Genomic DNA, 13,179 nt, shown 5'->3' with positions numbered 1-13,179 from the left:
AAAGATTCAAGGAATCCGGTCAAATCTCGATGCGTAAAGGACAAGGCCAAAAACCACTTCTGAATGAGTGTGATCTTAAATCCCTCAGACGTCACTGTCTTAAAAACCGTCATGAATCTGGAATGGAGACAATTTTTCACAGAACAGTGGAATTGTGTTTTGAGGGCTGACGAGTTAACATTTCCAATAGCTTTTGGACAAAACAGTCGTTGTGTTCTCCGGGCAAAAGACACACATGGGGTGTGTCAGTGCCCATGGCATGAGAAACTTGCACATCTGTGAGGGTAGCATTAATGCAGAAAGATATGTACACATTTTGGAACAACATATGCTGCCATCCAGCGCAGGACAACGCCAAACCACATTCTGCCCGGATTACAAGCGCATGGTTGCGTAAGCACAGAGTGCGGGTGCTAGTATGGCCTGCCTGCAGTCCTGACCTGTCTCTGATTGAGAATGTGCGGCGCTTTATAAAATAAGGCAATGAAGGCCCGTACACTTGTGCACCTGATGAAATGCATAATGGATGAATGGGGGGAAATTCCACTTGGTAAACTTAACCAACTGGTGTCTTCACTCAGCGCCCAAACGCTTAATAAGTGATAAAAGAAAAGGTGATCTTACATATTGGTAAACAGTCGACTGTCCCAACTTTTTTGGTGCAGTCATCAGATTTGGAGTGTATATTTTCCAAAAATAAATTAAATTCACAAAGTAAGACATCAAATAATGTGTTTTCAATATAGTACAGAGTGAACTGAATTTAAAACTTTATTGTTTTTTTTACATTTTCCATACTGTCCCAACGTTTTCAGAATTGGGGTAGTAAAACTAGGTTTGTAAAATGTATCCAGCAATAAGCAACTCCATCCAAATGAGATTTCTCCTACATATTAACTAGGTATTAATTAATAATACCCAGTAATTGAATGAGAAAAAGGTGAGCCAAAGATAGTAAACAACAAACAACCGAGAATCATCTCGGAGCTCTGAAGTCACACACGCTGCTTACAGGCAGTTTATTAGCTTTCTTGACTAAACTATATTTACAGTTGGTTTATTTAACTTGCCGATATGCCGAGCAGTAGTCCTTTTAGTTTACTACGTTATAAAGAACTAGTGAGGAAAATTAATTGTGGCTGTCTAAGCTCGGAGGCCCTGAGAGAAAAGTTGGAAGTAGTTGGGCTAAAGTACTTTTATTTAGCGAGGTAGAGAGTAGTGAAAACCTTAGCCGGGCTCTTACAGACCTGAGCCGCTTGTCTAACGTTAGAGAAAGCAACATTAGTTGACAACTTATTTAAGCATGAAAAGACAGTATACGTCTTAAAGTCTTACCTCAAGACTGAATAAAACAGTCGGCTGTAGTTCAGCAGCTCCACGCACTGCAGGTACGTTAGCCAGCTTTAAGGTTAACGGATCCAAGGGCCGTGAATGTCGCCTGTTCACTTTCAGCTGAAAAGTTACTTAGCTCAAATATAGCTCTGTGTCTAACCTACACTTGCTAGGACACATTATCTGAAACTTAATACGATGCAAAAATGCAATATTTTTTTTCGCCTATTCTGTACATTTCATCGACAGAAACATAATACCCGCCTTGGAGAGTAAGTCACTGTAACTTGGACACTTAGATCCCAGACGTGTCTTCGTCCTTCTCACTCAGAAACGCCAGACCACTTCTTTTTTTTCTCTTTTTTTACGCCACTGGTTTTGGAACATATCCCGCCCCCTGCGCTGGGATTAGCTGGAAGCCATCATGCCGCGATATGATTGGCTGGTAGTTTTACACTCGCAAGCGGTCCACTTATCATACTGCAAAAGCTGGATTTTGTAGGAATTTCCTACAATCATGACTGGTCTCTCTAACTCACATTTTAAGGAAAATATACTGTTGGAACATTTTGAAGACTAGTTAAAGACGAAATAACTGGTTAAACATCGGGATAGCCATAGTCTCTTTTCTAAGTCTATTTCTCTCCAACTATAACTTACTGGTCAATTCTATATACTACTATTTCACTGGTCACTGACTTTCTCTAGGTTTGTTTTTTTTTTTTTAAACAAGAATTCTCTCGTATGCGACCAGTTGTTGTCAAACCACACAACAACAAATTTGAGCTTTCAAAATAAATGCATCTGAAAAATCTAAATGGTAAAAGTTTGAAACAGTGACCTTGAATGAGCAAAGGTTATTGCATGGAGATTTCTAGGGTGGTGCCAGGTAGTTGCTATGGTATGCATAGCATTTGCAAGGGTGCTGCTAGGTGGTTGCTAAGTGGTCGGTTTCGCAGTTGCTAGGGCATTCCAAGTGGTTAAGTGGTTATTAGGGTGTTGCTTGGTGCTTGCTATGTTATCCATGGTGGTTGTTATGTGGTTGGTAGGGTATTCTAGGTGGTTACTGTGGTGTTAAAAGGTGGTTTCTATGTTATTCTGAGGGTGTTGCTAGGTGGTGGCTACAGCATTCCAGGTGGTTGCTAGGGTGTTGCTGGATGGTTGCAATGGTGTTTCTAGGTAGTTACCTAGGTATTACAGGTGGTTGCTAGGGTGTTTCTAGATGGTTGCTTTGGAACTCCAGATAGTTGGTAGGGTGTTGGCAAGTGGTTGCTATGCTGTCCCACCTGGTTGCTAGGTGTTAGGGTGTGTATTAGGGTGTTGGTGTGTGGTTGCTATGATTTTCCAGGTGGTTGGAAGGGTCTAGCTAAGTGGTTGCTATGTTAACCCCATTGGTTGCTATGGTGTTGCTAGGTGGTTGCTATGCTAACCCAGTTGGTTGCTAAGATGTTGCTAGCTGGTTACCTTAGTAACCCAGCTGGTTGCTAGGGCATTGCTAGATGGTTGCTGTCAGGTCATTACTATACTAACTATTTTGCTTGGTACAATGTTGCTAAGTGGTTGCTATTCAATTCTAACTAGTTGTTAGGTGGCTGTTCTGGAGTCCCAGATGGTTGCTATGGTGTTTCTGGGAGATTTCAATATGATCCCAGTTGGTTCAACAGCAAGGTTGCTCACACTAAATGATGTATAAGTTTTAATCAGTTACAGAGTGCATTAATTTGGACTGTTAGTATACCCTGTGACATTTGTTATAACGAAACAGTCATTTGATCACAAATGCTTGTGGACGATAGATAGATGGATGATGGATGGCTAGGTAGATAGAAAGATAGACAGAGGATACTTGTGTAATGACACTACAGATATAACAAATCTAATTATTTTCTTTCAATTTATTACTATTTTTTATTTAATTAAAATATCATGAAGCATACACATCACACTTCAACCCCCCCCCCCCCCCCCCCCCCACACACACACACACACAATGTTCAAACCAAATGCATCATTATATACATCAGCCTTGTCTTTCTAGTAGAGGAGGTGGCGTCGCATTTATTTATAATGATAATCTAGGCGTCACACAAAAACCTAGTCATAAATGACATGTATTTTAAGTTCTTTATATGAACATGATCTATGTACCCACAAAAAATAAGTCTACCCAGTTGATTCCACAAATTATTATTTACACACCCCAGGGCCATATTCTGAATTCCTTTCTGAATTTGCGGATTTCATTTCAAACTTGGATGTTTCTTTAGACAAAGCAATAACTGAAGACTTTAATAAGACTTTAATAAAAGACATTTTGAACACATAGTCTAGATCTATTCTCAATTCAGTAGGGGTTAATCACTACATAGTAGGACCCACTCATAATAGTAGTCACACTCTTGATCTAATTCTAACATTTGTAATCCCATTAAATATAAAAAATGTATATATAGTCATGTTTCAACAGTTATATGTAAGGAAATTAGCTTTTTAATTTTTTATATTGAGCTCAAAGGGGGAAAAAGCAAATGCAAAAAGGGGGACCAACTATTCGTCCACTGATAAGTTAATGTATCTTATTACTTAATGTATCTTATTAAGTCTGGCTGAGATATTACTCCTGTGGCCAGTGGTAATAACATCCTGAAGTTAAACACGAATTATGAGCACATTAACAATGTCATGTATTCCAGAGACAGAACTCTGAACTACAGTTCCCAGCAGCCACTGCACCTCACTGCATCACAGTCACATGACCACCTGCACCATGTTAATGAGCACCTATGTGTATATAGCCACAGTTTGCACTGCACTCCTTGTCTTACGTTTGTCTTTCTTTGTTGTTGTCTTTGGTGCTGTGTTTAGGTCTTTGATTTATGTTTAGTCTTTGCCATAGTGTTTTCCCATGAGGTCTTAGTGTCTTTTGTGTTTTGTTTTGGTCTTTATTAAACTTATTATCTGCACTTGCATCCCTAGTTTTAACATTGTATACTGTTCTTAGACCTAAACGTGAATGAGCATCAACAATTAATTTAATTTTAATTCATTTAGAAGAGCTCTATTAAATGCACCGAGTTCAATTAAGACCTGGAGGTAATGTACTTGCGTCTAAGTTTCCCTAGATAGGGAATTTCCTCTTTACATCATTGTGTAGAAGGGACTCCAGCAGTGGGGGTTTGTAAGAGGTCTGGTTGTTTTGAGCGGGGTCTAGGAAGACCAATCGGATTGATGAATGGAGTTGAGTCTCGTAGGCGGGTTGCTTGATGAGCTTGGCGGCGGTTCTTCTGGTTCTTTCATGGTTAGAGTCAGGAAGCTTTGCAGGAACTGACTCATGCAGAAGTTGACTGCAGTGTACTCTTGCAGATGATGGTTGAAGAAAGAACTCCTGACGATTTTGATTGGAGAACATCTGCAGATGTGGGTTGAAGAGGATTCTTGCAGCTGTTGTTAGTTTATCAGGATTTCCTGAAGATGTTGATTGGGGAGAACTCTCTGAAAGTGTTGGTTCAAGACAACTCCTTGTTTCCATGGTGTCCAAGGGTTTTATCTCTTTCTAGCTGGGCAGAGCCCAAAGGGTTTTGATCCAATCACCATGAAGTTAGGCTGAGGTGTAGCTACATTCTCCACCCATGACATTACTCAGTCCATTGTCTTTGTGGTCACATAATTTTATGCCTTCTCTTTTCTTCCGTTCATAGAGTATGGATCAAACTTTTAGTCCCAATTGTTAGTACATATACATAACAACATTTTATCTGAATTTCCTTAGTCTCGTCTTCAGGAAATCACCCAATGTTTTGGCCACTGTTAACACACTACTGATAATCAATCACACACCTATATTCATAATCAGTCATACTCATGCATGTTAAACAATCAAATGTCTAATAGCAACTTTGTGGTTATAAGCATAATAATTACAGGATAACACATGGAAGAAAATAGGCTATTTTGTTATAATTCTTGCAGTCCTTGGTCCTATAGAATACATGAGGTGTCCTGATGCAGTCAGTGTGACTGTTGTGATAAGAATAGGGTGAACTAGGTGAGAGAACAAAGGGCCTTACCTGTGTTGATTGTCCTTGAGGCCTGTCTGGTTGAGTCACCTTCACCTCATTTCTGAAGTTATCAGCTGAGAGTCAGAGCTTTCATCCTGTAGGCCAGCCACCAGGTCTTGGCCAGTGGCCTAGATCAATGAGTTTAAGAGAGTTTTGCTAATCTTTGAGGGTTCATCCATTGTTCACAGGACAGTGAGAACCCAGCAGTCAGCCACTAGCTGTAATTAACTTGGTAGCTCAAGGTTTGGGGGCTCATGACTTAAGGCTTATGTGATGGGTGATCTTGTGCTGCCTGTGCACTGAGGTCCTAAATATATTATAACATAAATGGCACCAAATTAAATCGATAGTATTTCAAACAGCATGGAAGGGGAGCTTCCTGAGCTACAGAAAATCTCTTAGATCAACTGCTATTAGATCAACATATCTCTCCACCCTAATAGAAGATAACAAAAAGGATCTTATTTTTAATTCTGTAGCTTAATTATCTAGGAACTAGATACATGTATGTAAAAAAAAAAAAAAAACAAAACATGGAAATTGTTGGCTTTTTTTTACATATTCAGACAGCAAACATTTGATCATCTTTGAAACAGTGCCTATTAATGAACTTGATATACTTGAACAAAACCTTAAAGAAAATTGGCTTTTTCAATCATTTATTCAACAGAAATATCAATAGATGTGATATTCTTCTATGGAAAAATTAAGTACACCCTTGGCCTCAGAAGCTAGTATTGCCCCCTTTAGCAGAAATAACTTCTTGTAGGCATTTTGCATAATTGTCCACCAGGCTTGCTGGAACTACTCTCCCATGCAATATTCTTTCAGTTGCAAGATGTTTACGGGTTTTCTTGCCGGTACTGCCTGTTTCAAATCCCCCCACAACATTTCAATCGGATTCAGATCCGGACTTTGACTAGGCCATTCCAAACCCCTCCATTTCTTCTTTTTGAGCCATTCCTTGGTGGATTTGCTAGTGTGCTTAGGATCATTATCTTATTGAAAAGTCCACTTTCAGTTCAACATCAACTTTTGAACAGATGGCCTCATATTATATTCAAGCACTCTTTGATATCATGCAGAATTCATAGTTGAATCAGTGAATGCACGCTGTCCATTCCCTGAGTCAGCAAAGCATCCCCAAACCATAAAATTTCCACCACCATGCTTCACAGTTGGTATGAGGTGCTTTTCCTGTGCCAAACATGTCTGCCATTATTGTGGCTAAACAACTCTATCTTTGATTCGTCTGTCCAGAGGACATTGTTCCAAAAGGTTAGGTCTTGCCTATATGCTCATTGGCAAACTGTAGTCTTGCAAAGGCTTTTTCCTTACACAACTCCCATCCAAGTCAAATTTGTGCAATCTCTTTCTTATTGTAGAAGCATGCACTTTGACACCAACAGTTGCAAAACTTAGTAGTAGATCCTGTGATGAAATTTTGGGGTTCTTGGGGACTTCTGTTTGCATCAGATGGTCTGCTCTTGGGTTAAATTTGCTGGGACGGCCAGTCATGGACAAATTGGCAGTCATTTGAAATTTGTGCCATTTGTAGATTATTTTCCTTACTGTGGAATTGTTTTTTTTTTTTTATTTGGAGATCTTTGTAAATCCCTTGCCAGAGTCAGAGGCATCCACAAATCTTTTTTAAGGCCTTACAGATCTATTTAGATCTTGGCATGATGGCACCACACACCTCAATAACAAAAGGAACACCAGACACTAGATATGAGAGGGGTATAAATAAGACAGGTTTAACCTGCACTCCCTAAGCAGGTTCTTATCACTGGCAGACAATCTTGAACACCTGATTCTAATATTATGGATTTAAAGGTGTCATAAATGTAGGGGTGTACTTACTTTTTCCATGTGACCCTCTTGTGCAGCAATAACTGCAAATAAAGGTTTCTGGTAACTGTTGATCAGTCCTGCACATCGGTCCTGCAATTTTATCCCATTCCTCAGTACAGAGCAGCTTCAACTCTGGGATGTTGGTGGGTTTCTTCACATGAACTGATTGCTTCAGGTGCTTCCACAACATTTCTGTAGGATAAAGGTCAGGACTTTGACTTGTGTCACCAACCTTGAGACGGTATGGAAGCAGGAGCGGGAGGCGGGTGAACAGAGTAGGATCGGGAAGTTCCGGAAGCGTAGTCGTAGAGTCAGCAAGGGTCAAGAGATCGGGCGAACAATACAAATGGGGATATCCAGAAAGCGTAGTCGAGACAAGAAGCGAGGGTCGAGGATTATAAGCAACAACGAACTAGATAAGCTTGGTAACGCAGCAAACTAAGCTACTGAGCGTATACTTCGCGTAGATTCTGGGTGGATGTCTTCCCTAAGTACTAGTGTGTGTGTGTGTGTGATTGGTGCCAGGTGTGTCTGATCAGAACTCCGGGGATGGTGAGCGCATGCGTGCCTGAGAAGTGAGTATTGCATCTTGGGAATTTGAGTTCTGATCGGACCGAGCTGTGACAACTTGGCTATTCCAAAACATTAACTTTATTCTTCTTTAACCATTCTTTGGTAGAACAACTTGGGTGCTTAGGGCTGTTGTCTTGGGGCATGACCCACTTTCTCTTGACATTCAGTTCACAGATGGATGTCTTGACATTTTCTTTTAGAATTTTCTGGTGTAATTGAGAATTCATTGTTCCATCAATGATGGCAAGCTGTCCTGGCCCAGATGCACCAAAACAGGTCCAAAGCATTATATTACCACCGTCATGTTTCGCAGATGGTATAAGGTTCTTATGCTGGAATGCATGTTTTCCTTTCTCCAAACATAACCCTTGTCATATAAACCAGGTTCTATTTTGGTTTTATTCATCCACAAACATTTTTCCAATAGCCTTCTGGTTTGTCTACATGATCTTTAGCAACCTGCAGATGGGCAGCAATGTTCTTTTTGGAGAACAGTTACTTTCTCCTTGCAGATAGATAGATAGATAGATAGACAGACAGACAGAGGGATACGGTGACAGTCCTTTTTGAGTTTATTAGATAGATAGATAGATAGATAGATAGATAGATAGATAGATAGAGTGCCAATAGTTGTAGAGTTGGATAGGTTTGGTGACGTCACCAACCAAAAAATGCATGATTGAATAAACTGTGAACAAAGAAAGCATAGAGAACTGCCCTCCTGTGCAGATACAACATGATGAGGTTAATCTTAGCCCTCAGTAGAGTGGTGTGGTAAGTTTGACAAAGGTTTTGGAGTAGATAAGGGACTTTCGCAGAGACACAAAACAACAACAAACTGAGATTATCTCTGAGCTCACCAATGTCAATCAAAAGATAGCAGAGGCAGGGATGTGAATCGAAAGGTTGGAAGATCATGTTCAAAATGCGGAACAGACGTTAAGCAAGATGATAAAAGTATTGATTCAACAAGAAAATAAACTACTCGACCAAGAAGGGAGATCTCAAAGGGAGAATATAAGGCTATATAATGTTCCTGAAAGAGCGGAGGGGACATCTATGGTGCTGTTTGTGGAAAAGCTACTACAGGACATGCTGGAGCACGAGAGAGCACAACAAGCACTTGACCCAAAACTGTCTGGTGACAAGGAAGACAAGCCCTGGTCAATAATAATCAAATTTCACTACTATAAAGTTAATGAAGAGATTCTACCCAAAGGATAGGGAAAGAAGAGGGTGTTTTTTAATGAGAGACCGATATACTATCACCAAGATTACCCTCCAGCAGTCCTGCAGAAGCAGAAAGAATATTCTGAAGCAAAGTGAGTATAACAGAAACAGATCTGCTTCCAGACCCTGTTCCACTCTAAACTATGAGTGTTCTATGAGGATGGGACACGACTATACCAGTCAGTGAGGGAGGCGACTGTGGACATGAAGGCCAGAGGACTGCTAGTTAGTGTAATCATGCCGAGGGAGAGCTGGCTGAGCAGCTATCGCACACCACCTGGGAAACGGTGAGAGGACTGAGACAACAGCAGATGGGAGAAGAGAGAGAAGAGCATTAGGGAGAGACTGCGAGGTTTTAGATGACAGCCAACATCTCCTCTAGAACTTTGTCTAAAGAGAACTCTGACAGATGGTGCTATATTCATCTTAAGAAATACATGTTGCTTTTGCGTACACCCCCGTTCCCTATTTAGTGAGGATATACACATAGGAGGAATACACAGGGAAGTCCCTTCTGTGAAATGCACACTGACTGCTGTTTTTCTGGATACTGCAATTGGGGCCTTATCCCACAAGTAAGAGAGGTTTTCCCCCACCGCTAGACTTTTCCTGTAGCTTAGTTCATGGCCATCTATTAGAGACCCAAACCTTGAAATCACATCTTTTGTATTGATCATTTTAGTTGTGTTTCTTTGTCTGTTCAGTGAGTAGATCGGTTAAGCTTGGTTTAGTTTTCATTAATATATGGCTTATAAATACATATGATTTGAGACAAAGTAAAAATTATTTCCTTTAATGTTAACAGGCTGTTGAATCCAATTAAACACAGTAAGATCCAGATACCAATCTTTTTTAATTTAAGCTTTAATCAGGAGGTCTGTCATAAACGGTTAAATGTAAGCTCTCTGCTCATGGTCACTGTTAATTGAGTTAAAATAATAGCAATGAGAAATACTGTTGGTTAATTGATAAATAAACAAGCATAAAATATTTATTTTTAAATATCTTAAACAGTAAAGAGTCCTAGTTAAAAGTAGATTAACACAAGCATGATCCATATTAGGAAAAAGGCTAATAGCCTTCTAAGGAAATAGCTTACTAAGCACAATGTCAAAATGATATTAAATGCAACCCATAGTAATTAAACATTATTTCATTTCTCATTTTATTTATATTTTATGAAGTTATTATAATATCTATTTTTATATTAAATTATTTATTTATAACTAAGCACATTTACTGTCTTTACATTTTATTAGTTTTCTGTTTGTTTGTTTAACAGTTGTTCCTTTTAGATGGGTTCCGCCAGTACAGTGTTGCCATGTCTGCTGATAATATTGTATTTTGGGGATAAATCAAAACATGGAAACTGGAGCTGATATTTCTAGTGATTTCTGGCAACCCTGAGTTTAAATGAAGTGAATACGCTATGTATTTGAGTTACTGAAGAGCATGAAGGAGAGCAGCAGCGTACTCCTTCTTAACAGTTGCTACGCTTGATTATGACTGGTGAGGAATTATTTAATAAAGAAGTTTGAATTAAACCCACCTTGTGGTGTTAGCATTATTATTAATTTACTCCGCCCGACACCGCTGTGTGTACAGGAGCAGGTGAAAGTTCAGGTCATTTTGCTGGATCAATAAAAGATTGCGGTTGTGAGATCGGGAAGTTGAGAGAAGCAGATGATGTACAGTGTTACTCGTCATCATAATGGCTTCTCTGCAGTGTTTACAAAATTTTTCGGTTAACTGAGGAGATGAAAAGCAGTGTGAAAGTAACTGTTGCGCGGTGTAGATGCATTTTGGAGTTGTAGTTTTTATTCTGATTGTATTATACAACTCTGAACAGGACACTTGCACCAAGTGCGAATAAATATTTATTCACAGTCGCACAAAGTACTTTTCAGTCGCAAATGCGAGTGAAATGGTCGCACTGTAGAGCCCTGAGTTTATCTGCAAAGTTTGTTCCTCTTCAGCGTGATGATGTTTAATGTCCAAGACAACCTCTGTGGTGCCATTTAGCATCATGTTAATGTCATGATTTCCCCTCGCAGCGAAACTGGCAGCTCGAGCGCTAGGCACTACAAAATGACGTCACCCCTTTGCCGCTCTATGTGACTGGTTGTAAGTGAAGGAAACGCTTGATTTGATCTGCAGCGGAGTTTTCTATTAGTGGAGGATGAACTTTAAACGTTAATATCGCAGTCGATCATGATCATTTAATCGTGGGCAGTCAACATTGTAATCGTGATCGATATCCGATTAATTGTGCAGCCCTACCATGAAACCTGCCACACCGAGTAGAGGCGAGCTAAGATGTGTGCAGGCAAACCACACACGCTAACATTTAAACATGCACTCACGACTTTTAAACAAACTAAGAAAGGATGGTTGCCTATGAAACTAAATTCAACACTATATATGTTGTAAATACAATTTCTCCACGGATGCTTCCAAGCAATGCTGTGCTGCCTGCACTGTGACCAGGTGCTATTATTTTCCCAGAAGAGCAAAGACTGACTTAGATGATCATTTTAATTTTAGAAACTGAATATTCTGTTTGTGTAACTGGTGTCATTTATTATGTTAATGTCATCATGCTGTTTAGCTTGCTATGTAATAAGTGTACAATGTGTACAGCAAAATATAGTGGTAACCTGAAACGTTAGCTATGTAAAGGGTACTGGAGTTTTCTTTTCTTAATTCTAAAGACAAACTGCCATAACTAGTTCTGAATGGATAACTACAATATGGCCACAACTCGGACGTTAGTTCCATATTAGCTAAAGTTAGACAAGAACCTGCCCCCACACAGCAAAATCCCCAGTGTTGATTTAACACCCAGAGTGTTGAATTCACAACCTACAGTGTTTATATAAGTCCACTGGACACAAATGAACACTCTAGGTGTTAATTCAACACTAGGGATTTTACTGTGCACGTGTTAGCTGCATGGAAGCAAAGATCCTGATATGAGGACTGGGCATATCAAACTTAAATTCAGATTATCAGACATGTGTGGGTAGTTAATTTGAAGTTAGGAAAGTAAATTTGAAGGACTCATTCACAAAGAGGTTTTTCATGCATACTAAAGGCATTTTCATACGGGAAGCCACACTGCTAGTATTCGGTTCATTTTCACTGGGAAGCTGGCAGGTTGGTGGTGGTAACGTTATGGCAGTCCCAAGAGAGTTGGTGCTAGTCCAAAAGAGCACGTCTCCGAAATGAACAATGTTAAACTATAGAGGTACAGGAATTACAGCCAAGCCAACTGACAAATGAATGCGATTGTCCTCAAATTATCCATTTTCGTCTCGCTTTTCATAAGCAAGCAATAATCTACCTGACAGACAGAAAATGTGCTAAATTTGCTGACATGTTTATTGCATGTTTTGACATGAATTCACATCCACATTCACATGCACTTTTGTGTAACAATGTCTTGTTTTAGAGAGGCAATATAACTTTGGATCCTATTTAGACTGTGTTGGCCTTGATTAACAAATAGTTATTCTATATCCTTTTACAGAAAATGCTGGCGAAAGTGGACAGCAACTGCTGTTAGCTGTTCTTTTATTGACGAGTACACACATTTTAAAGGTATGTATTTTTAGGCATAAAGGGTGTAGATTACATTTAATTATCTCAATCTGGGTATGAACACTATTTAGTGTTGAAAATAACTCCCTTAGTGTTGAGCTATTGACACATTTAGTGTAGATTCAACACTTTCTTAGTGTAAATGGAGCCTGTGAGGAGTAAAAATCTACACCAATGGTGTTAACAGTGAACACATTCATAGTGTTGACAAAGCACTGAGTGTAGAAAAAATAACACTACTTAAAGTATAAATTTAACTCTATTTAGGGTGGACCTATATAAACTATGGATAAGTGTTCATTTTCACACTGTGAGTGTGAATATAACACTTTAAAACTTGCTGTGTGTGATCAATTAATCAGACTGTCAATCAGAGCAATCAGTGATTCTTTAGCATTTTTTTAATACAATGAACTAGTCTGTATGTTACCCAGTCACTATCAGCAGTTGTCTGGTTAGCTATGACCAGCTTGACCAACACTGACCAGCTAAGACCAGCCTAACCATCTAAGACCAGCCTGGCCAGCTAAAA

General features: G+C 39.4%; 1 protein-coding gene across 7 annotated transcripts in view; it reads right to left on the bottom strand.

The window, feature by feature from the left end:
• LOC108255837 (caskin-2) overlaps positions 1-1,706 on the bottom strand; it is a 101,732-nt gene extending 100,026 nt beyond the window's left edge. For 6 of the 7 annotated variants that reach the window (XM_017452128.3, XM_017452122.3, XM_017452153.3 and 3 more), the window contains exon 1: positions 1,336-1,706. The gene's annotated coding sequence lies outside the window, so the exon portion shown is untranslated. The remainder of the gene's footprint in view (positions 1-1,335) is intronic. The other variant, XM_017452163.3, reaches the window with a different exon arrangement.
• Between the last annotated feature and the right edge of the window lie 11,473 nt (positions 1,707-13,179).

The sequence above is a fragment of the Ictalurus punctatus genome, chromosome 2, assembly GCF_001660625.3.
Source record: "Ictalurus punctatus breed USDA103 chromosome 2, Coco_2.0, whole genome shotgun sequence".
NCBI classification, from domain to species: Eukaryota; Metazoa; Chordata; class Actinopteri; order Siluriformes; family Ictaluridae; genus Ictalurus; species Ictalurus punctatus.
Note: the sequence above shows the minus strand (reverse complement) of the source record. Positions and strands in the feature narration are given on the sequence as shown.